The sequence below is a fragment of the Macrobrachium nipponense genome, chromosome 43 (genome assembly GCF_015104395.2).
Source record: "Macrobrachium nipponense isolate FS-2020 chromosome 43, ASM1510439v2, whole genome shotgun sequence".
NCBI lineage: Eukaryota > Metazoa > Arthropoda > Malacostraca > Decapoda > Palaemonidae > Macrobrachium > Macrobrachium nipponense.
The window spans coordinates 9,488,604-9,514,854 of record NC_061104.1 but is presented as its reverse complement, the minus strand read 5'-3'; the positions used below and the strand labels follow the sequence as shown (position 1 = coordinate 9,514,854).

General features: G+C 36.0%; 1 long non-coding RNA gene across 1 annotated transcript in view; it reads right to left on the bottom strand.

Moving 5' to 3' along the window:
- Positions 1–26,251, bottom strand: part of LOC135213519 (uncharacterized) — an 856,968-nt gene that overhangs the window by 729,685 nt on the left and 101,032 nt on the right. The window contains exon 3 of the long non-coding RNA XR_010314152.1: positions 26,167–26,226. This is a non-coding gene — a long non-coding RNA (uncharacterized LOC135213519). The remainder of the gene's footprint in view (positions 1–26,166; positions 26,227–26,251) is intronic.

Here is a 26,251-nt window from a genome sequence, read left to right as displayed (position 1 = left end):
AATATAAAAGTCATGGCAATTCAGCAAAACATTAGGTAACTCCGGCGTACCCTCTTATGCTCTTCGTTTGACGACGGAATGATGCATAAGGTGTAATGTTGGGTCACACACCAAAATTGAACCGAGTGATCTTCAGTTCTCAGCTGGCGCTGAAAGCAATGGGCGAAGACATGCAAGGCAAGTCCTCGTAAATGCTCATAAATGAGATAAAGTGCTGTGGGTCATTCTATGTCGACATAATCCAGCTGAATTGGTGATACGCTGAATGGTTTGTTTTTTTTCTTGATTGAATTTTACCTTAAATACTTCTATTAAAAGATAAATGTTCTGCTTTCGTTTTTATCCACTTTTATAAATGTTCAGATGATCATATTTTCTACTTTAACATAACTATGTAGCACGGGCAATATGTTGAATATTTTTATGATAACATCATAAATGTTCCCATATAATATATATCGACATAATCTCGTTGAATTGGTGATACGTTGAATGCTTTTATTTCGTAATTGAATTTTTTTAAATACCTCTGAAAAATAAAAAAATAAATAAAATGCGGTTGAAAGATTAGAGTTTTCTATTCATTTTCACAATGTACAATACGTTGAATATTTCTTTTGATAGCTCAGAAATGCTCCTAAACAACATATGTTGGCATAATCGAGTTGAATTCATAATTTGCAATATCTTCAGCTTTACTCGTATTTTTCTTGATTAAATTCTCTTACATGCTTCTAAAAAAATAAAACAAAATAAAATGTTCTTGAATGTGTTGCTTTTTTATTGATTTCCACGACATTCAAATGATCAGGTTTTCTACTTTAACAGATCCTTGTAGCATGTGCATTATTAGATATATTCTAAAATACCTCATAAATATTCCTTAACACCATAGGTTGAGGTAATCGAGCAGAATTTGTAATTTGTAATGTCTTCAGTTTAATTTTTATTTATATTCTCTTTAATATCTTCTATTTTTTTCCCTTGTTCCGAGAGGTTTCTGTTAGGTAATAAAGAAATATTTTGTATTGGAATATAATAAATTGATATATATGGAAAAGTTTTAATACTTACAATATCGGCAAAATGAGACAACGAAATATCACCCTAGTATTTACTGGCAAAACTAGACACACCTGTTATCATTTTGATTCATCGAATGGTGGGTAACCATTTTAATAATTAAGAAAAAAGAATTTCCTAATTAATCATTTTTCAATCTTATGCCCCTGTTCCAGTTAAGAAAAAAGTCCTAAATTCTATCTTAAAACTCTCTATGAATACCACTTTTTTTTTTTTTACTACACTGGTAGAGAGGAAAACTTGAGTAGTGATGAATATGGACTATAGAAAAAAAAAATACTTTCAAAACCATATATATATATATATATATATATATATATATATATATATATATATATATATATATATATATATATATATATATATATATATATATATATATATATATATATATATATATATATATATATATATGATATACATTCACAGTGTTAAAATTTAAGGCAATGCCGTTTAACTTAAGAAAAAAATTGACACTATAATGTTATCATACTTGAATTGCACCTAATTAAGCAACACTCAAATGAAAGGTCGTTACGCGAATTCCTCAACTTTATTATTAATTTCAGTTCATTAATCATGACTTCTTAATCATTAGCTTTTTAATCTATCCTATAAACTCATACGCATAAGCAAATCAGATAAAAAAAATTGTGGTTTCACTAAATAACTGAAAACTCTTTACTTTTAAAAATAATCTTAGATTAATTGTCATACTTGACATAAGTGGTCTTAACATCTAGGGGTAACATTGTTTTAAATGAGCTTAGATTATTTTAGATGACTCTGTAGTAGCTTGTTTACATTAGATTTATTAACTGGCAGGTTACCTGGGAACCACCTATTTTGTGCAAAAGTTTCGAACAACGATACATAATACTCGGATATCTCCTTCACTGAATGCAAACGGGAATGATAAGATGATCATTTTGTTTATGAAAAATATTTACATAAAAACTCGCCGGATAAGCTAAATATTTTAGGAAAGAGGAGCTCAGTTACTTAATGCTAGGCAATAGTAGTAGTCTTAGGGGAAGACCTCCTGTGGGTATTAAATGCCCCTTACCCCAATAAAAAAGAAAAAAAAAACCTGCCAGGCTAGTAGCAGGTTTCTCAGAGTGTCGAACACGGTCAACAAGAATTCGCGGTTTAAAATTCTCGACTGGCGGACTTACACTACTCAGTTTTCTTGTCTTAGTTGATGCGTTTCTGTGTACCTTTTTGTCCGTGATCAAAACGCTGACAAATCACAAAGAAATATACAATATCTACGGTAAATATAGTGCGTTCCATCATGGGATAAGTAAACAATAAGGAATGTGAATGATCAAAGGCAGCATTCGTAAATGAATGGAGGATAAGACACATTAAGACTAGAGACATATATCATCAGATTATCATGACGACAGTACAAGATATTACAGTCCAAGGATGAACAGGTTTGGATGAATCGACACTGGTCGGGTTTTAAGTAGTACACTGAAATCAATGACCTCTCTTGTTATTCAAGTTGGGTGCATTATGGAATTTACTTTATTTTAATATATTAATAAGTAAATTCCATAATGCACCCAACTTGAATAACAAGAGAGGTCATTGATTTCAGTGTACTACTTAAAACCCGACCAGTGTCGATTCATCCAAACCTGTTCATCCTTGGACTGTAATATCTTGTACTGTCGTCATGATAATCTGATGATATACGTCTCTAGTCTTAATGTGTTGCATCCTACGTTCATTTACGAATGCTGCCTTCGATCATTCACATTCTTATTGTTTACTTTTCCCATGAAGGAACGCACTATATTTACCGTAGATATTGTATTTTTCTTTGTGATTTGCAGCATTTTGATCACGGACAAAAAGGTACACAGAAACGCATCAACTAGAAAGAAAACTGAGTGGTGTAAGTCCGCCAGGCGAGAATTTTAAACCGCGAATTCTTGTTGACCGTGTTCTACACTCTGCTATGTATGTATGTATGTGTATGTGTGTGTGCGTGTTGAAACAAACACAACATATGTAGAGAAAACAAACATGTACGAACGTAAGTACACATTCACTTTCTATAATTATGACACCTAAACATCACACAGATACTAAAAATTTCTCCTAACCGATAATATAAACGATTGCAAAAAAGAAAAAACCAACAAACAAACAAACAAACAACACCATAGACCACTAGTTTAGAATGAATGGTAAGAAAAGGCTCTTTGATACAGACGCACAGACTTCCAGAAAACAGAAGATAAAATATTCAAACTGGCGCTGGAAATAGAGAAAGATAGATAAAATGATTCACAATCAGGCTCAGAATCTCCATTTAATAATAGTGGAGAGGAGAGGTTAACGTGTGATACATTGACGAGGAATAGATGGAAACTTACTCCTTCATCTTTAATGCATAGCGAGATGTGATCTCTCATCAATGAGAAGGGCAGAGGCAGAGGTAGAGGTAGAGGTGAGGTAGAGGTAGAGGGTTATTTCATATGAAATATCAGTGGCGAACAGTTCGCTCATCAAGCAGGAGGACCTGCACGGAAGAGAAGAAGGCGCATATTTAAAACTTTAGATGCCGTATAAGCACTTCTTGTTAAGTAGTGTATCCATTCTTCGAAAAATGTAATGCTGATTCTTTAACGTAAAACATTAAGCGTCATAAAGATAAATTTTGATACACTTAAAACAGCAAGGTGTGGTACCACCAGAAACCAAAAATTTCCAAGAGATTACCGACTTATCCCTAACTAAATTATAACTTCCACTGTATAATAAGTTTGAATTTCATGTCAAAGTTTAGAGAGCATTATACGTCAAAATCAACTACATGTAATTGAACAGACCAGTAAATCTTAGTTTGGACAAGTAATAATTGATCTGATGGCTCATGTTTAAACGTCATATGTAAAGGTAAAGCCATATTTTACTTCTGAAAAAAGTAGGGAATGAATTCCAAGCACTACAAAAGAGAGAGTTAATAATGTAGCCACCCCGAAAAACAAGGTTCCCATAATTACTTAGAATAGGTGCCTTTGTCTGAATTACACCCCGAATAGTCGAATAAGGCAGCAGAAAAAATAAATCTTTAAAATAAATCTCTGGGAAGTAGATAGAGGAAGGGCAATAGTAATAGGCAAGAACGGGAGAATCAGGGAGATTAGAATAACAAAGTAATACTGACATCAGTGTCATATATCACTGAGAACGCAATGACATCACAAAAGTGATGGACAGCATTTAATAAGTGAGGGAGCGGGAGGGACTCGTGATTTAGCCAGACTTAACGATAGGTTGTTCTTATGCAGATAGACTCGCTGGGGTGTTACGGAGTTTCTATGACGGTTATTTCAGATCATTAGTAGACATATATTTCTCGAACAACATGACACTATACCCGAAGTAATTACTGCAGTTCCGTCACAGCCAGCGGAAATGCCGAAACGACGTCATCCACTTAGCCTTTCATCGAATGATGAAGAAATATTGTTATGGATCTATTTTTACTCTATGCTAAACAGTATGTTGACACTTGTACTTATCGACTGACATTCAGCTCTTTCAAGAATATTAGTCAGTATTTGAAAGGAAGCGAGCACTTGTCTCGGCCGAAGACGTCAATTTTTTCAGAGCGGTGGGAAATAGTATTGTTCAATCAGCTATTCTTTTTTCTCTTTTTATTATCTCAGTAATTTCGCTTTAAAGCCATGAGGACGCAAGCAATTACTCAACAAATCCATGAAAATACTGGTATTGCCTTCAGATAAAAATCTACAAATCACTTACCGGAGGCTATTCTTACATTTGGGTTTTATTGAGTTGCAGCATTTCCTTTTTACATTATTCTTGTTAATAGTTAAATTTTGCTTTTAACATTCTAAATCATTTAATAAATTATTTTGTTTTTAACATTGTAAAAATTAATTCTTTTAAGCTTAAAAAATATAATTTTGTTTTTAACTTGTAAAAATTCATTTTGATTTTAACGTAGTTAAGAAAGTTTTATTTTGAGGTCTTTAATGATATAGTTTTGATATATTTATTTTGAGGCTTTTAATGATATATATAGTTTTGCTTTGTGAATACCTACATGTGTTAACGTTGGTAAAAAAATTTTTGTTTCGGAACCTGGTACATAACTAATTTTGCTTTGAGCCTTATGAATTACAAATAATGACACTCAACTACATGAATTCTTAAAAGACGAAGATAAAATTTAAAGGAACGCGTTAACAGTTTCGTGGAACGGAACAGAAAGCCAATCGCCCAACTTATTTACTGACGCAGGAGGAGAGAATATGCTGAATGGGGTGCAGCAGGAGATAAAAAGTTGTGCAGATAAGTTTGCTATTTATAATATCAGAAGATCTAATTTCCTAGGTTATGAATAAATAAAATTCCGTAACGCTTCAACTTACACATGATAAAAAAAATCACAGAATTTTAAATTCTCAGAACAAGGTATGATTGTGCATCTTGTTTCCTACTAAAGGCCAATAATGCCTGCATTAAAAATATGTGACTGTACAACTGCATATATAACGTGTAAGTGTCCTGCGGCTGCTACGCTTTCGTTAATTTCTATCCTTAAATAGAAAACAATGAATACAAGAATATTTCCCCTTTGTTATCGACGAAATCGTTAAATGATTCGCTGACAACAATACATACTGAACTGCCTTTAAAGTCATCGCCATAACCAAGTACATAAGCAAAGCAGCATCTTGATTATAAACAGACCCTAATCTGACCAATTAGACCTTATGTCGATCTATACAAAGGATATACGGCGATAATCTAAGAGAAAGAGGGAAGAAGTAGGGGGAGTCCGAGAAAGCGAGCCGACTCATTTACAAAAGGCCGCTTCGTCAGCCACTCGTCCATCTGTCGGCGGCGATCCCACAATATCCCGAATGTTCATTTAGCCAAACGATGAAGCCATGTCGACGAACGTGTTAGTCGGTTCGCGACTATCAGAACAAGCGTGGCTAGACAGTGCTGCGTGTACATGCGTGTGCGTGTATTTGTGTGTGTGTGCAACGCAGTCCTTTACAAAGGCTCTGATTAATTTGTGATTTCTGGTTAGCCCTGTTTATTAATATTAGGGGGTTGAAATACAAGCGTGTTGTGAAGCTCTCGTCACGGATTGGGGACGCACTCGGGTTAAATACTTTATTTTGCTGTTGTTAGATTAAGCTGGCCTCATGCCAGCAAGTCCTCTTGCTTCCTTGAGTAGCTCGTAGAATAGACGACATTTTGATCAGGGTCTTTTCACATGAAATTTGTTTTGAAAATCCCTTTATTTTGACAAAACAATTTATTCTCAAATGACATAAACATAAGCTGACAGTTATGAAGTTTTCATTAATTCCTTAGTGAAACATTAATGGTGAACCATATACTTATATGCGAAAGTATTTAAACTAAATGAAAACTCTGTAGATGTAATAATGATTACGGCACTAAAGATAAACAAAACTGTCGATAAATAATGACTTTAAAGATGCTGATGACTGAACAAAAAAAAATGTTTATGTCTTATTAATTATAGCACAAGCCCTCTCAAGAAAGCACACAGTATACATAAAGGCTGTATATAAATAAATACATGTATGAATACATACATATATATATATATATATATATATATATATATTATATATGTATATATATATATATATATATATATATATATATATATATATATATATATATATTATAATATATGCATATATGGTAAATTTAACTGTACTTCATCACGTCAAGAAATTAATTCCTGACAAATTTTACCTTTTGAATAAAAGAATCTGAAAGAAAGGATAATTGCACCAAAGAGGAAAAAATCACTGAAATATGAAAAAAGAAAAAAAAAATCTGGCATATTCTTCCACACCCACATTCGGCATCTGTGAGCGAAAAAGGGGGAAACAGGAAGTTGACATCTATTTTTTCCCATCCGCGATTAAAATAATCCAATTAATCAGCGCGGCCTCATAATCAGTTCGATCCGGCATACCAGAGCCGGGATTACCGATCGCCTGGCCATCGGATACTCATCGGATATTCATGAATACGATCGGATGGGCCGTTGAGTAATAGATCATTGGCTGGATTTCCATAAACACCGTCACCCAAACAATAAACAAATTAAGCACTTGATCGCCCATAAAGGGGGAGGGAAGCCGGTAGGGGGAAGCAAAGGAAGAGAGGAGGAATGGAGAGAGGAGAGAGAGAGAGAGAGAGAGAGAGAGAGAGAGAGAGAGAGAGAGAGAGGGGGGAAAAAAAAAGAGAAAAATCAAGCTTTATTTGAGAGTAATGGAAAGACCATTTTATTATTATTGATTTTATGTAAATCTGTCGTGTCCCAAGATCAATTGTCGAAGCTGGAAGCAGAAGCTTCCTAAAAATCGATGCATTTATACAGAGAGAGAGAGAGAGAGAGAGAGAGAGAGAGAGAGAGAGAGAGAGCGGAAACGAACAATGACTGGAATTTCGAGGGTAATTGTCATTCATTCCTAAGGCGATGGTGATTGGGCACATTTGTATCTGTAATTAATTTCTCTTCCGTGATTTAGGAAAGAAAAGAAAGGGAAACTGGCCAATCGTCACCGCGGTGCATCACTGGAGTCATAACCGCATCCCGATGGGCCTCTTTTGAACACCAATGGTCATTAACCTTATGGGTCTCACAGATTGCTCCATTCATTTGCGGGTTTTCAGCCCTCATTATGACGTCTTTAGGACAGATTTATTCATAAATCACACATATTGTATATCTGGCTGATCTCCGTTTTCTTCCATTATACGTTCAAATCCCATGCATTACCATTTTAGATTATTTCTCTAACTGGAGACTAAAATCAAATATATAATGTCCACTCATTGCTGATCAGTTGCAGTTAACCGTGTTCGTTCCTTAGCAATCCTTTATTCTACAACATAATGTGTTTCAGAACATTTATTTTTGTTTCTTTTCTTTGAAATCCAGAATCTGAAGCTTCAGGCGCGGGCTGGGAACCGTTTTTAAAAACACGAAAACTGTTTCGCTACTGATAGATCACCCTTTCCCGTGTTTATATTCTATCTGCAATGTTTTCATACAATGCTTTTAAATTTATTTTATCCATTTTCCTCTCTCGTTCTGAAACTTGTATATCTGTATCATTGTATCCAAATTTTTTTTTCACTTACTCTATCTTCAAATAGATTTTAAACATGTACCTTCCATTTTTTTAACATTTAAAACGTTACATTCTACATGCTTCTTTATTAACTGAACATGAAAATCAAATAATCTACAACATATTTCTTGTTATGGCTACCATTTTTGTAATCAGCGCCATAGCTATTTTGATCCGAGATTATACGTACATTAATGATTCAGTCTAATGTCATTCAGGAAAATAACACCTTAAGTTTTAAAAAAATGAAGATGGACTAAAATCTAGTATCTCACTCTCCTTCCATCTCTCTCTCCCAGTAAACTCAAATACATTTAATTCTACACATTTCTCTCCTCTTTCTCTTTATCCCCGCAGACTCTAATATCTTTCCTTCTCATTCCACATCCCTTCTCCACCAACCCTTCTCCGCTCCTCTCGGTTTATCCTCCTCCCTTTCGATGTATTCATTTCCCCTATTCCTTTTCCTCCAGCAGGAATATTCATGAGAATAAACTGAGTGCAGATTTAGACCACGCCCCCTCACAGCTGTGGGCCACACCCACTGGCACGCCGCCCTACACACACATACACACTTGCGTACACACGTCAGCAATTATGCACACACGCACACCTTTGTAACCTATTATGTACATTGCCACACTGGCACGATCTCAGAGGGGGTCCTGCAGTGTACCAACATAATCATTTTGCCTTTCATTCCCGCCTTTGTTATCATACATTTATATATACATTCATTTGAACAGAGTCTTACAGACGAGTCCTCAAGTTGTATGCCGAAACACACATCCAGCCTTTTACGCTTGCTGTGTCTTCATGCGCACACTCATTCATACACATACACACACACACACATATTTATATATATATATATATATATATATATATATATATATATATATATATATATATATATATATATATATATATATATATATATATATATATATATATATATTATATATATATATATATATATATGCGTGTGTGTGTGTGTGTGAAAATCTTCACTAAAGATACATTTGTGCATTAGGAAAATAACTGTTTATCCTACATATCTATATCTATCTTCATGACTTACATTTAACTCATTTTCTATAAATAGCAGAGAAAGCTATTCTAAAAAAACACAGAAATCTCCACCATGCTAGAGTAGCACCTAGGCCCAAACATAAAATATTGGAATTTTTTTTATTTTACCTAAGCAACGATCTTTTTTCAATTTCTGGCTTTTGAAAAGTAACATTCACAAGAAAACTAGTCTTCAAAAGTCTTTGTAGTTGTATATCATAAGGAACAACGGATTAAATTCACGCGAGAAAACCATACGATTTTGTGCTTGCTGTTATACGGCACTCAAAGATTGTTTTTCGAAATCATCATAGGATAATGATTCTTTTTAGGAGTATATTAATCTCTCTCAGACTTGCAACCATTGTTTTACCATGCTACAGTTTTTCAGCACATATTTCAGACCAGAATTAAGGGTATGGAGATAACAAAAAAAATGGCACACAAATATAAGAGAAAATTGTACTTTGTAAAAATGTACTAACCACTTAGTATAATGAGGACACTTTCTCCATCGTATCTGACTAAAGGCAGACAACAATTTGTTTCACTTTCCTTAGCGGGATCTGTCCTCACAATTTAATAAACTTAATGGGTCCAAATTTTTTCGCCACTAGCAAGTTTCTCTAACTTGAAACATTCCATACTGTCATATTAAAACAGACAACATATTATGGGAATAAATATAATAATAAGGAGAGGAGGGAGGGCATATATATACATATATATACACACATATATATATATATGATATATATATATATATATATATATAATATATATATATATATATATATATATATATATATTTATATATATAAATATATATTATATATATATATATATATATATATATATATATATATATATATATCTATATATATTTTATATTATATATTACAATATTATATTATTATGAATACTATATATTATTTTTATATATATATATATATATATATGATAATATATATATGATTTATATATACATATATATATCATGTAAATGAGTGTGTGCCACTTATAGAGGCGTGAATTTTTTCTTTCACATATATTAAGCCAAGAATATTATTAGTATCGAATTCATCATGCCCCGTAAATAACTTACACCCAAAGAGAATCATAAGTGATAAATACAAAGAATGTTCCACTCGTTAGTTATTATACTCGTTTGCACTAATTATTCTGATAAACGAAGTCTAAGGAAGCCAACCTATAAATACGGCGTCGCCGAAATCTATCTTCTGTAATTAACTAAAGAAAAAACACGAAATAAACTTTCAGTGGGATTCATAAGTAAGAGAGATAAGCGAGAAAATCATTCCTCGCCGAGCACCGCCATGTGGAGCCAAACTACGGAAAATTTGGAGGAAATCTCGTGTAGCGCCTAACGATGCCTATGTCGTATAAAAATTCCATGACTGTTGCGCTTAATCGTTATTGACGTTTGATAACAGGTACAGAAAAATGGAAGGTTTTCCCGATGAGGTGGAATGTAAATATTAACAGTAATATTAATTTCATGGGTAAATCTTCCCTCTTTTCTTTACTGGACATGAAATGTATATCCAAATTAACTAATGAGAAACACCCTTCGTGCATTTTTATTCTTCAAACTAACAGAGAAAAATTATATAGTACTCTGAATTGAGAGAGAGAGAGAGAGAGAGAGAGAGACGAGAGTCGATGAGAGAGGAGAGAGCGAGGAAGATCGAGAGAGAGAGAGAGAGAGAGAGAGAGAGAGAGAGGATTTCATGAAGTGTCACTCTCTCACAGTTCATGTGAGAAAACTGTTGGAGTGAAGTAGTGATCAATTCTGATAGTCTATTTTCCCATAGTCTGTGTCTTGATTCATTTTCCCAAGACCCCATCCATGATCATTAGAAGCGTAAGGAGATCATATCGAGTCACCTGTGGGGAAGCCCATTAGTATTATACTTACTTTTACAAAGGAATGCGCTCGATTATGGATTAACCAGGAGCCAAATCATTTCGCAAATAAAAAGAAATTTCTGTTATTTTGTGTCTTGCAAATATAGAAAGTGGTATCATTTATGATAAAAAGCAAAATGAAAATGAGCCAAGAACGAACTAGCTATTAAAAAAGAAAAGAATAGAATTATCGTCACTAGGTCTTGGGTATATTCAAATAGTCCATATAAGGTTTCTAAACCTAACCTTCATAACATAACCATCACATAAATACAGTTTAGCTTTTCAAGCGACTTTGGCACTGTGTAATGACCGGCACTCGAACATATAAAATTTCTGACCTGTGACAAAACATTCAACGGAACCCACTATGAAGAAGTGCTCAGAAGAATGAACCTACCATAGATTTATCGTAGTTGTCCTCAAAATGGTTAACCTGATCTACAGTTAGGCGCGACCATACTGATCCAAACTAGCCTATAGCATGGAATGGAGTAATAGGGAATTGTGGGAGAGAGAGGTGAAACCTCCGTAATTTTGAGGTGAAGGAAATGACTAATCAGCCATCAGTCGACTTCAAACTTTCACATAGGATCCTCCGCAATAAGGAGCCTGGCATGTATACGGAGAAATCATGCAAACAAAGAAACTTGAGTGCTAACGAATACAGTGGTAAGGACGGCACTTTTTTTTTTACTACATATAAGTTTATTACTTGACAACATCTTCATCATAAAGTTTTATATATATGTATATATATATATATATATATATATATATATATATATATATACCTTATATATATGGCTGACTAACTGCTCGATTCAAATGTTCATTTTACCTTTCGAGACACCTTGAATTTGTTTATAACTTTACCTATGCATTTATGTCGAGCTCTAGATTCACAAAAAACGAAAACTATCCATCTTAGTTTCATCGTACGTCTTTTATTCTAACAGCACATGACACAAAGTAATATATAAGAAATGTTCGTAGTCTAGCGTAGAAAATAGTCGCTTTACTGTAAAATTTGTACCGAGAAAATATTATTAATTTTTTTCCGTTTAAGTTGGCCGGTGAATATGCTGCACCCGCTCCGTAGGGAAAGGCAACATATTCCTTCGAGCTTCATTGTACGTTTCAACAGTTGTCGAACCAGCTGCAACTAAACAAATTATACCTCCAACTGAAATTTCCTTTCAAAAACCGAGCTACGGATAATCATTTCGATTCATAAAAACAAGATATTTACATTCGCTTGGAGGAATACAGATCCATCGGTGCATAGAGCAAGAAGATTTATAATGTAATATATAATAGATATAGCGTGTTCACGACAGAGAGTGGAAACTAAAAAAAAAAAAGGAAAGAAAAAGACATAAATGTGTCGCAAACCTCCGTGGAAAGAAAAAGGCCAACTTTTTAGAAAACTTAGTTGAATTTCTATACAATTATCATTTTTCATTAATGTAGAGACGGTTTTTTTTATTTAGGCTGAGGTGTAATTACACTTCCAGACTTAGGAAATATATATGAAATAGCCAAATATTCATGTTAACTTTATATATGTATTCTGTAATGAAGAATATTTCTCAAGCTCTTTCAAGAATACATTTGCATCTTATTTCAAATAAGTTGCATAAATGCATAAATGTGGAAGACAAATACAATACACCCGTCTTTCCACAAGGAATAATAAGCAAGTGCAACTGTGTTGAGTCTTGCGAATACTGTTATTAACAATTGGCCACATGAGAGAGAGAGAGAGAGAGAGAGAGAGAGAGAGAGAGAGAGACAGAAACCCACAGTAGTTGTACAGAGCCTGGCGTTGTGACTACATTGGCATAAACAATTGTGCACATGAGAGAGAGAGAGAGAGAGAGAGAGAGAGAGAGAGAGAGAGAGAGAGATAGTCCGCAGGCAATAAATTGACGATTCGGACGAGAGCATGCACTTTTTGTAAGTGCGGGTAATAAAAAGTCATCAAACAATAATGGTTTTCTATATTATCACGAACGCTATCGTTATGAATATGCAAATGTCAGTAATCAGCAAGGAATCACACTGGTCGTCCCACCAGCCAAAGTCAGATACGGAATCTCGCCGACCAGACTGGGAAGGATAAAAAATGAGAAGAAAGAAAGAAAAAGGAAGAAGAAAAATCATGAACATGTTCGGGTATCTGGCTTATGATGAAGAACACGAAGAAGGCGTGTATAACTATGTAGAACAAGCAGGCCCCAATAAAACACATAGCGTATAGAATACCGATCTGGAACACGGATAAGTAGAACGGCCGCGTCCGGTTACGAATAGGAATGGTCTCATATTCTTTAGAATTTCTTTATCTTCCTCTAACGGATGGATGCCGGAGGGGGCGAGTCCTATAAAGTTTATAACCAGCAGATATAAGAGTCAGCATTAGGTCATGGCGTAGACAAAGAAGACTTCTAACCTTTTCCAATCACGGGACGCCTGTAACAACCATCGGGGCAACAGCGTCTGAATCGGATCACATCGCAGGGAATTGCCGAATCCCACTTCGTCCTTGACTTTCGTGCATCATCTTTTCCCCGATTCCTCTCTGTTTACTTAAAAAAAAACTGCTGCGAATTTCCCTCAAAATACATACAAAGCATCATATAGACTTTTTAAATAATGTACCTATTACTTTGTGCAGGAGGAAGGCGATTGTCCGAATATTGCAAACGCGCGGGCCAAATTTTGGTGAGGGGCGATGAGCGAACAGCAACACGGTAGTGAACACGAAAGAGGCGTGCCCGTTGATTGGTCGATGGCGCTGACATCTGTTGGGCGAACACCAAACTCTCAAAACATGGAACCTTCTGCACCAGCTAAATTAACCGCTTGCTTGTTCTAGTAGTAGCTTGTGGCCGCTGAGTAATAGCAACCACAGCAAGCTATCATAACCATAGCTTCTTAAACACACACTCAACAGTGAATGCCGCAGATGATTGTTTCGCTGAAAAGGAGAGGGAGAGAGAGAGAGAGAGAGGGAGCTTGTTTCTAAATAATGAGACATCCGGAGTGCCTTCTCGCACCGCCTCGCAATTAAAAGATATGTCTATAGACGCGGGTCATCACTGTAACTTGACTTGGAAGTATTAATTTACAGTAATTGTAAAATATCTTCTTCTGTCCATTTATATGTGTAATTTCTGCTACTCTTGAAAATTATTTTCGCACTTTGCTATTATTCCAATCAATAAAATTATCTTGTAACTAATGTTTCTTTGTTAGTGTAGAGGGCACTGCCATTAAATTGTTTCATTTTTGGCGAAGGCCGTTGAGACTGGCAATTCAACAACCTTTCATGGCTCAGACATGAACGAAAGGAGGAAAAGACAAGCAATTAGAAATGATAGAACACAGCTTCGAAGGAAACGATAAACTCTTATCTTTAAAGGAATTGTAACGGTACCACTGGGGAATCACAGATTAATAAACGGCTTTCATTCATATCAAAACAAAACTGTGCCATTGAATTTAATTTTGGACTTGAAAATCAGCTACCTCAATGCCTCATCTTGTATTCCATAATTTGCAGAAACTCGTGAACGAAAAATAATTCTCTAACTGCGGGTTAATCTCACTCATAACGGGTTACTGCGAAAAAGAAGGCAAATTCTCCAAAGGAAGAAGATGATGGTCCCGCAGTGGGCTGGCTTGCATTTACAATGTCAGAGCTTCGAGTCCAGCAATCCGTCCATCAGTCGAGCTAGCTGTGGATGGGTACCAGCGTCGGCTAGCATCAAGAAATGGGCATGAATCAGCAACTTCATTTCCTGAAACTACTTGCTGAGAGCCACACTGTCTTAACAAAGAACGCACACACAAACAAACAAGCGTGTGTGTGTGTGTGTGTGTGTGTGTGCGTGCGTGTGTAGAGGATCACTGCAGACCGTGGATTACTGATTTCCACAAAGTAAATATGGAAAAAGTTGCCTTAACTGGTGTTGATAGGCCACTTGATAGAAGGAACGTTTGACCTCACTGCATTTATTCATGTAAAACCGACTTGAGTTTTCCTTGTAACAATTAAAAGGATTGAGAGATGTGTTACTGATAAAAAAGAACTGCTTTAGATTTAGTTTTAGCGATGACAGATAAGTGTATTATTTCAAGACGATGGCAAAAACTACCGTCTAATAAAGCAAAACAGTCAGTGAAATACCAAGTAAATAAATCTGTGAATTCCTTGAGAGGATCTTACAAGGATACCATCAGGCCGATAGGATATTCCTATTTTTAGAGATTTCGAAATTCCTGTTTTAGCTACTAAGGTAAGAGGCCTAGTGAGTCAGTTGCAGTTAGAATCACTTCCGGATCGCTAAGAGGAAAACTAAGGAACCAAAAGTGTCCTTTGTCAGTAGTGTTACTTATTGAACCATTAAGGCTAAACCACTAAGGATGGAAGGAAGGTATACAGTTAGATTTGTAACGAGAGGAACTTACAGAAGATAAAATATGTCAAGAGTATTCACTGATCAGTTATGTCCGCCTGGTATCTGAGTAGTAAATTACAATGCTATTTTGCAAATCCTGGAAATCAGAGCAATTTAAAGCTTACTTAATAAAAAAAAAGCTAGTACGGGAAAAGCTCATCCATTTGGCACAGTGTACAGAGAAATTCTAAAATAGTAACATATAATTGCACATTGTAACACAATGTTAATGCGGTTTTAGGCAAACAATTGTGAGTCATTAACATCAGTTTTAAAGAATAAAGTTAATGTGTCTCGTAACATGTGAACTTATCTAATACTAGATGAAACTCCTCTTCTGCTAGGTTTCAGGGAAAAGACATTACACTATGAATACGACGGTAAACGGAGGATATACCGGAGGAAAGGTCGAGTATTTGTGAAATGTACTGGCCAAAGTCGTAGGTATATCATCAAAGGGCTTTTCATGAGAAGGTTCATTACAGTTGGCTGATATTTCCACCCTTATGTCTGCAGAAGAGCAATAAACTAAAGGATTTTTTATATTCCACAATGCCCGGGATAGGGATCCATATGCACGTTGTTAACGAGGGTAGCAGCATAAAGACAGAAAATTTAATAATACGAAAATCCACAATCAAACTAAAAAGAATCTGCAAATCAGCAACGTATGACCTAACATCTTGTGGTCACCTTAACTAATGTGCCTTATCTTTCATTTCACCTGACAGCGCTGGGCATCTTGTAAAAATCATTTGCAGGCTTTGAAAAGTCGGAGGACCCATCAAGGCCGGCATAGATCCAACCGTTCCTTCACTGATCAGAGCAGTGATGAAGTTCCTCAAACGAGAGAGAGAGAGAGAGAGAGAGAGAGAGAGAGAGAGAGAGAGAGAGAGAGAGAGAGAGAGATAGCTTATGCAAAATCCGTTTTTATCGTTTCCCGAGTACGCCGAGCATATCAGTGCTTCATTTCAGATAAGGGGCATTTATTTAATATCACTCAATTTCAGCGGAGCTCTGAAAGCTCTACCGTTTCAATTCAACATGTCTGAATTTTTCTTCTCTCAAAATTCAGGCCCTGACAATTTACATGCATATCGGTGGAGTTGATTTCCGCTACGCCCAACTCGCGGACGCTGCGTTGCCCTGCATGTTTATGCATCACTTGCATGCATTAATGTAAACACAACACTATTATAATGACATCTGGAAACCATTCCAGGCAGGCGATTCCGGCACAGGAACGAATTATAAAAGCAGAAACTGGACAACTTTATGCAATCAGATCTGGTCACTGGAAGGACTCGCTCACTCTCTCACACACTCTCTCTCTCTTTATAAGAAATGATCTGTTACTTTAAATCCGTTATTATATTAAGATTCAAGTTAGATATGGTGTCTGTGGTGCACTTTTATACAGCGTTCATAACAAAATTATTTTTGTAAGAAAATATGATTTAACTTATTCCCAACAATGTTAATGACCTTAAATAAGTTATGCCATCTGAAAAGGAAATGTTTGGCCCTGATTAAAAATATAACGTATTTCGTATTTCAAGAGTAATTAATTTAATCATCTGATTCATGAAAATCAATTAGGTATAACGAAGTAATCTTTCCACTGTAAAAACTAATAAAGGTCTCATGAGGTCGAGAGGCGAAGATACACTACAGTGCAACAAGGACAAGGATAACAAGAATTGCTTCCACAGAAATGTAAGGATGAAACGCTAATTACCCTGATAGAATACTGGAGGGTTAACTGTTTACCGTTAGCATTTGTAAAAAGAAAATAAACGAAAAATAGAGTAATTAAGTCTAGAATCCTAGATGCATTTGATGACTTATACCTAGGTTAAAGTACTTTTCCTCTAAGGTAAATAGTATATATAGGAAGCAGGCATTTTCATTCACAAAAATATACAAGCGCGCACAGGATAGCTATGTAAGAAACAATTAGCGGGCATGCTATAATACAGTCCAAATTTTCGACGAAAATTTCGTGTATTCCGGTGTTAGATTGGTATGAAAATAATGAAATTTCACACTTCCTTTTTTACGTAATTACCAACGGTTAATATTTGCTCTAGAAGCGCTGTTGTAAATCACATTATTAGCTAAGGAAGTCATTGATGTAGGTAGCGTGAGTCAATTCTCTTTTCTAAAGTGTAAGTCATTTAATTCCCCTTCATTTCGTATCGTTTAATCATCATTCTTTATCCCTTTATTTTCCATATTTACTCCAGCCATTCATCCTGTTAACTTTCCTCCTGTCGCCCAACGAGCGTGGGCTATATTACCTCTCTAGGCCTGTTTGTCATCCATTCATTGCTTATTAGATTGTTTGGAAACTCTTCAACGGCCAATTGGCTTCCAGGAGACCTCACTTTCGTCCGAAGACTGCCTCGTCCCGACAAACCATCCTTTTCTTCTCGTTAACAGCCGCAGTATGACGTCCTCGCTAATGGTTATGCAAATACATGAAGTAAATAGTACCCAAATAACGTCTGCCGACCAGAGAACTGTAATCACAGCGCATATAAACCTCTAAAATGTCAAGAAATCTGTTCCAAGCGATACTTTGCGCAAGGATCCGGAGGCGGCCCTTGTAAAGACCAGTGTTGACAGTGCTCTTGCGACCGCTCGCCACATCGACTACTGCATATTACAACAAACCTCCTGCAATAAGGGCTCTTCCATCATACATATGCCATATATTCTGGTCCTTGTGACATCAGGCCGCCTGGGAGGACCTCAAACAGCTCAATAACCTTGTGTGTCCTTAACTCTTTAGTCTCTTGTGGAGTCGGCTAGGAAGTCTATGGGGTCGGGGGAGGGGGGGGTTGAAGTCAAGAGAAGACTAAGAGTAAATGGGGTTTGAGTTTTGTTAGTTAGACTTGTTCTTAAAAATAGGAAGTTCATTCACAAAGGGGAACTTTGAAAAAAAAAAGTGCAGAAATAAGCTATGGAGACCATTAGCAACGGTGCAACTGACAATTATTATTAAGTATAAATTCCTAAATAAAAAAAAAAACTACGACAATTAAAAGGGTGAACCCTGAAATCGAATAAAATGGTGTCGAATGGCAGTTGCAAAGGCTTTATCTGACACCCATGAATGAACTAACATAATTTCACGCTTAAAATATCCATCGATCTGTTTGGAGTTGAAACGAATTGGTCATAAAAGCGGAAGCAATTCACGAACACTTGAGTGGTTATAATTTTTATGATTATTCTGAGGTGTATGGGCACACTCACCCTTATGTTGGTGAATATTTACAGATACCTATATATGGATAGACGTGCAAAATGTAATCCTGACAAAAATGCTTAGACAGCTAAATTAAGCGCTGTGTGTGAGATGCCAACAAAATTTTATTCCGTAAAGATAATAAATATTTTGTAATGAATATTTTACTCTTCAATTTTCAAGCGGAAGCTTAAAAAGCAAAATGGATCATGCGATTAAAGGAACGAGCGAAAGATGAAAAAAAAATACAGAAAAAAAGTTCTCTGTTCGAGACTACTGGCCCCTAAAAGAATCAAAGGCCCCGGGAATTATGCAGATGGAGCATGGAAAACACGAGGGCTAGACGAATATATAATTAGTAACCATGATAAATATACATTGAAAGCTAATGAGCAACGAATACGATGTATCCAATAAATATTGCCGTTTCTGAATATATGTTATAGTCAGGGATTTTCTTTTGTATCAAAGGCCCCGCTGTCGGCGAATCTTCCTCGCATCTCAGAGTTATTGACTTACATGAAATTTAGATGTTAGGATCAAAGAGCCTAGGTAGGGTCCAGGGAGGTAGGGGTTTGGGCCGGTGGCTTAGGGAGTGGAGGCTCCGCCGGACGTTTTATTCATTCAAGAGAGCTTTAGCATCAAATAAGAGAGAAATTATTCATCTCAAACTTAAATCCTTTTGATAAAAGATTGGACGAAAGCCGTCGTTTCAAGTTTTCCTTTGAAGAAAAAACGCCTGTAAGTAATTAGGGACACAACTGCTCTAGGGAGAACTGCAAGGTACCTGTCCCTTCTTCAAGTTCCTTGGTCATGAGAACTGATTCTCTCTCTCCCTCTCTCTTAAACAGATGTTTTCAACCATACTTTTTCAGTGCCGTGTATATTTAAAAGACTTGCACTGTTACCTAGCTTGTTACTTTTGGTTAAAGACTATGACAACTCCCTTGATTGACGGGCATAGATATGTACATACTATGAATTTTCATCACATCACGGTGATTCATATACATGCATTTAGCTACAAATGTCCTTTAATACCCAATTCGCTCTGGCTCAGAATTAATATATTTTCATAAGTTAACTGAAGGGGATTTTTTTATTATTATTATTATTTTTTTTTTTTTTAGTTGATAACAATTTCGTCCAGTCATGGGTTCGAACCAGCGCTCAGCGGACAGAGGAGAAATCAGGACTTCAGTGATGGTATCGACTCGCACACACGCGCACACACACACACACACACACACACATATATATTATATATATATATATATATATATATATATATATATATACACACACACACATATCATATATATATATATATATATATATATATATATATATATATATATATATATATATATATATATCTCTCTCTCTCTCTCCTGCTTTTGCTATTCACTCGCCTAGCTTCGTCCCCCTTGGAATTCAGGATACAGACTACGAACACGAGATTCAGAGATCTGGAATTTGCTACTCCTTGTGTAGCGAACTTAACTCTTAGCTTCCACAAACGTGATACTACACTTATGCAAAAACCATTAAGCTGTTTCCCTTTTAAAAAATCTCAGGTACGGATTTCCCTATATCAGCATCCATTTCTTAAAAAAACATAAAAATAAATCGATTACAGATGTTATCTATATGTATCTAATTTAAGCTACAAAGTTCTCTAGAACGTACGGCGCCTGATTATTACAAAACGATTCTCTATATATGGTCAATGGTTCAGCTCCTGCAAGCATGCAACAGACTACCGATAAATTCGGCTATTTCAGGCAAAAGAAAAAAAAACTGTAACTTGGACTACAAAAATACTTATGCCAAAAAAAACCTGTTTTGGCCTATGGAAACTGAAAGGAATTTCTCAGAGTATTACGCCGAGTTCGACAAAAACTAATCCTTGCACTGCAGTCCCTTTTTACCGACATCCTAATAATTTAAGCTTTTGTGAGTGCAATGGGAACTCCTTCAAGGATACAGGACTAACCACGTTAGGTCGTGGGCAATTAATGCGGGGATGAATGCGGCTTAATGAGGGATCACATATATCCTGCTCTCTCTCTCTCTCTCTCTCTCTCTCTCTCTCTCTCTCTCTCTCTCTATATATATATATATATATATATATATATATATATATATATATATATATATTGTAAATTACAACAGGTCATCCAGTGTACATTATACTTCTGATTACAAAACCTAGTGCTGTAAAAGATTGTAATTCTTAAATCTTATGTTGTATTATGATGCGGCCTCCTGGGACGTAGCGTGCTTCATTTTTTTTTCTGATACAAAACTTTCATACTGACACCATCTAGTAAACTTTTGAATCTTCGTTTGATAAGACATATGTCGTCTTAAGATCAATAGTGCACCAAAAAAATATATACCTCCGTGTAAGTTGGTATAGGTTAAGCCAGCCTCATACCAGAATGGGCCCTCGCCCAAAGCACGGTAAAGTATTAAAAGTGGAAAAGTGGTCGGGTGTACACTTATGGACTCGCACAACCAATAAATTGTATACGCACAACCAAATAAAATGTATAAGTTTTCTTTTCGGTATAGGAATCCCTTAGTTTGTCTGGCTTGTGGTGCTGTTTTTTTTAAGTAATCAATTTGATATTTGCTGTTTTCTCCATTATGTTTTCTCTTTTTTATTTGGCGTTTTCATCTGAAAGGACATTCTCGTCTGGTTTTGTACCGTAATAATAATAATAATAATAATAATAATAATATTGAAAAAGAAACTCACAAATTCAATTTGTAACTTGTTTACTTCTAAGTATTACATTTAGTTTTACTCAACACTCGAGTACTTCAGGCCCTTCTCTGTGGCCCATTCTCAAGAGATGTTGGGATGTTAGCCTGGGTCAAGGCCCAGCAGTCTTCTGGAACTTCTTCTCGTTGTGCTGTCATGCGATGGCTGTTCTGGTTTTCTTGAGAGTTGCCAATCCCCTCTTGTCGCTCTGATATCCTGAGCTGATGGTCAATGGGATTCACCCTTGTGGTAAGGGTGTGGTCACCGTAAAGTCTGTTGGGCAGGAAACCTAATCTCCAGGTCAGCAGGGTCAATCTTAGCTTCTTTTAATATCAAAGCTCGGCTTATGGGATCTTCTGAGGTAATAATAAAAGACCGCCAGATAACCACGACACTTATGTGCTGCAAATGTGAATGAAATAAAGAGGCAATCAACCACATCATACATGAATTTCCAGCATTAATGGGAAATTAATATATAAAAAATATAAAACAATTGCATAGGCCTGGCACTGGAAGAACTGCAAACAAATTAGATTGACCTATACGTACACAAAAGCGGTAGTCCAACAATACGCCCGAAAAGGGGCTTGAAAACGAAAAGATCATGCTACTCTGGGACCATCATGAAGAAAGAAAAGTACCAAGATCTACAGCTGGAGATAATAAACTGAAGTTTAAGTAGTACCTATCATCCTGGAAACATCAGAAGTGATCCCAAAGGATCTCTAGAGCAACCTGGAAAGGATAAAATGAGCTAATCCCGATCCATGCAGGCTTGCTCCAGAAAAATGTACTGATGGCAATAACGAGGATAATTAGGTGTGGGAATCCTAAGAAAACAGGGGAGCGGGAGTCAGATTCTCTGGAGGAAGATTACGAACCAGATCCAGCTTCTGAGACATCAACCTGGCAAGGTTGTGAGAAAAACATTTTGGTACTTCTTAAATTGAGGAAGCTTGCTTGCACACTTATAACGGTTAAGGCTTGCTCTGTATCAGTATTTGCTTAACCACTGCTAAAACTAAAAAATAAGTGTAATATTAACAATAACCATTAGGGAAGCCCTAGGAGCTTGAAAGAGGCGTATCTGGTCTGAAAATGGAGCACATAACCCTTTCGGATCAAATTTCTAGCGGATTATTTTTCCATTTACTTTTTATCGTGTGATTTGGTGGCAATCTACGTCTTTCACCAATCTCTTCATTTCTTATTCATTTCATCGTTACTTAAAATGTTTCTATGATACTTTTGTCGGTTCTCTTAAAAATGACACTGAAATATGGAATCGGATTGTGATGAGGGATCTAAAAGTAGTACGTTTTTATATTGTTGCCGCTACAGCTGTTATCCAGTTGATCTTTAATTTCGATTTTCCTTTTTGACAAAAAAAAAGCAAAGCGTAGAAACAATTGTTCTCAGAAGCGCTTTATTACAACGTAATTACAGTGACAGTCGAATTTAAATTCAAGGAAAATTGCTTCAAGTTAATTGTTGGACTATTTTGTAGCATAAATAAACTGTGGGAAAACCATAAAATATTTATCCACAGTCATTGCTCCAAAATTCCTTAATCTGGACTCAAAATGCCCGGTAATGATTATACTTCCTATCCGTAAAAGCCAGGAAATATATCTGGGTTCTTTCTTTACTTCTTTCTCTACTTCCGTCTTTCAAGTCCCAATAAAGAATCGAAACCATCAGTCTTTCATTTCCTTTGAACTCTCTCTCTCTCTCTCTCTCTCTCTCTCTCTCTCTCTCTCTCTCTCCGCCGACATTTTCGTTCCCTCATATCCCTCTAATTTTTTGTCTCTAGTTTTTCCTCTTCTCATTTTCTTTTTTGTTTACACATAGAGACCTCTTCAAGTTATCAAATGCAGCAGCTTCTGGCGAGGCAGGTGGTCCCTGGTTCTATCTGGATGGATTAAACAACGGTGGATTTAAACCACTCTTCTTCCTCTGACCATAAACCAAACATTTCTCTTTCCGCGACTCGCGTTTTTTCGTCTCTGTTCGGTATGGAGATGAATCTCTTCCTCTGCAACAAGGTAATTCAATCCGTTTCAACAGTTGTGTAACAGGTTGGACGCTCATCGATTTAGTTTCTGCTCTTTCGCAGTGACTTTCGCTGCATTTGATGAATTTGCACAAGTACGTTAACTATTTTAACGTTAAGCATACTAATGTGAATACGGTTTTCATAATGATGATAACAATGAGTATAATAATAGGTTACTTCAAAAAGCATTTTTGATTCTACCGTACATGCATACACATGTCTGTGACGCAGCATCCAGCTTGTGTTTGATATATCCGTGAATAGCATACGGCCTACCGCCCACCAGTCTACCCGGCTGTAAATGGGTACCAGCAACCTCAGCCCTAAAACTCTGCCGGAAAATCAAACAGCAGTACTTTTCCGGCACCAACCCTCCAAAGAGGTATGGAAGAGTGTGTGTGTATATATATATATATATATATACACATTATATATATATATAGATATATATATATATATATATATAAACATTATATATATACATATATATATATTATATATATATATATATATATATATATATATATATATATATATCTTTTCGGGATATCAGAATATAGCTGGCAGCTAAAAATTAAACTTGTGAGACTGATCTGCGCTTATTGGGTTTATACACGGCGGTCATTCTGCTTCTTTGTTACCCGTCCTCTCTCTTTCGTTCTTTTATTGATTTCTGTGTTTACTTTTAGAACCCTCATCAGAATCCGATTCCATATTTCAGTGTCATTTATTTTTCCTCTTCAAGATCCTCTTGTCTCCTTTCCCATGTAAGTGTTTTTGTGATGTACAATCTTTACAATAAATCCCCTTACATGTTCAGTCCTTTGTATTATATAATCTTTCTTTTCAGTCTACAGTTACCTTTTTTCATCTCTAAAAACGTTATTCATTTACGAGTTTTTTCGCCACTCCTTGTCACTTAAACAATTTGTTATACCTCCAAAGGTCGTCTCTGGATTTCGGTCAATGTTCTTTCCTACTTTCTCCGCTCTCTTTATATTAGCCTTCCCATCCTCATTCCTAATTTACCTCTCCTATTGTGAATTTCTACTACCTTGCAGCCTAGCCCAGGATAACCTATCTAATAATAATAATAATAATAATAATAATAATAATAAAATAATCATAATAATAATAATAATAGTAATAATACTTGCAAAGACTCTTCCTACTACCTTCCTAAACTATTTTACTTTCCTAACTACTTCTTCACCTCGTAGACAACTTTCATTAAAATAAAGGCCATTTAATTTTGATGTCCTTTCTGACGTAACTATTTTAATGATCTTTTGCAACAGTTCACCTTATACCTGACTGATACTTCCTTTCCGTAACCTCTTTTTCTCCTAGTTTTCCATTGTTCTTTTGCATAAATTTTTATTCTTTTCTTCTTCATCCTCCTCCCATCCGTTATCCCATTTACGTTTCTGTATCAATTCTTTTTCTTCCCCTCAATTCCCCTCCTCCTCAGCCCCCTGTTGTCCTTTATTCTTCTATACCTATCATCTATCTTCTTCTATTTCTTCTTCCCTTCACTCGTTCTCCTCCGTCCCCCACCCTTCTTCTATATCAGTTCTTCTTCTTCTTCCCCTTTCTCCTCTCCTCTCCTCCTCCTCCTCCTCCTCCTCCCCCAGCCCCTCTGGAGCCAGCAGCAGTCACTCCTAGCTTAATCTCTTTCAGGTAAACACGTGAAGTGCTTGATCGGAACTGACACTCAGCGAGCAGGGCTCTGCCTCTTCCCAACTCTTACTGTCCTGCTCTCTTATTTCTCTTTGTCACACTCTTACTGCAGCAGCCCTCTCACACCGCCCCCCACGCCCACCCACCCCCTCTCTGGAGTGGGAGCTTGGGCTGTTGGTGTTCTCCAATATATATACATTCTCTCTTTCCTCTCTCATCTTCTGTAGCTTTGTCTGTCTGCTTGTCTGTCACTATCCTCTCGGTGTGTGTGTGTGTGTGTGTGTGTGTGTGTGTGTATACGTCGGTTTTATAAGAAAATGATGAAAAACTATTGGAATAATCGTGGTAGCAAAATGATTATGATGAATGTGAACTAATATTACAACACATTAAAAACAGATAGCTAACTACAATAACACGAGTATTACATCTCTCTTCATCATAGACCATTCTTGTACACGTATACATAGTATGGAGAAACTTCTGAAATATGAAGATAAATATGCAATATCGTGTCACATACTGATTCTTGTTCATTATAAATAAAACCCACCTTCATAATGATTTGCGTACATCATTCAAACAGCACAACGGCATTGTAAAGATGCATTTTTACCCTTCAGGAAACTACCAACTTAGAAATTTAAAACAACAACAGTTCATTATTTACTTACTTTTGTGAAGCCTTGAGTACCGATTTTCCGGGCCCTTGCGTATCAATTTGGTGAGGAAGACTGAAAAAAAATGACGAGTAACTGT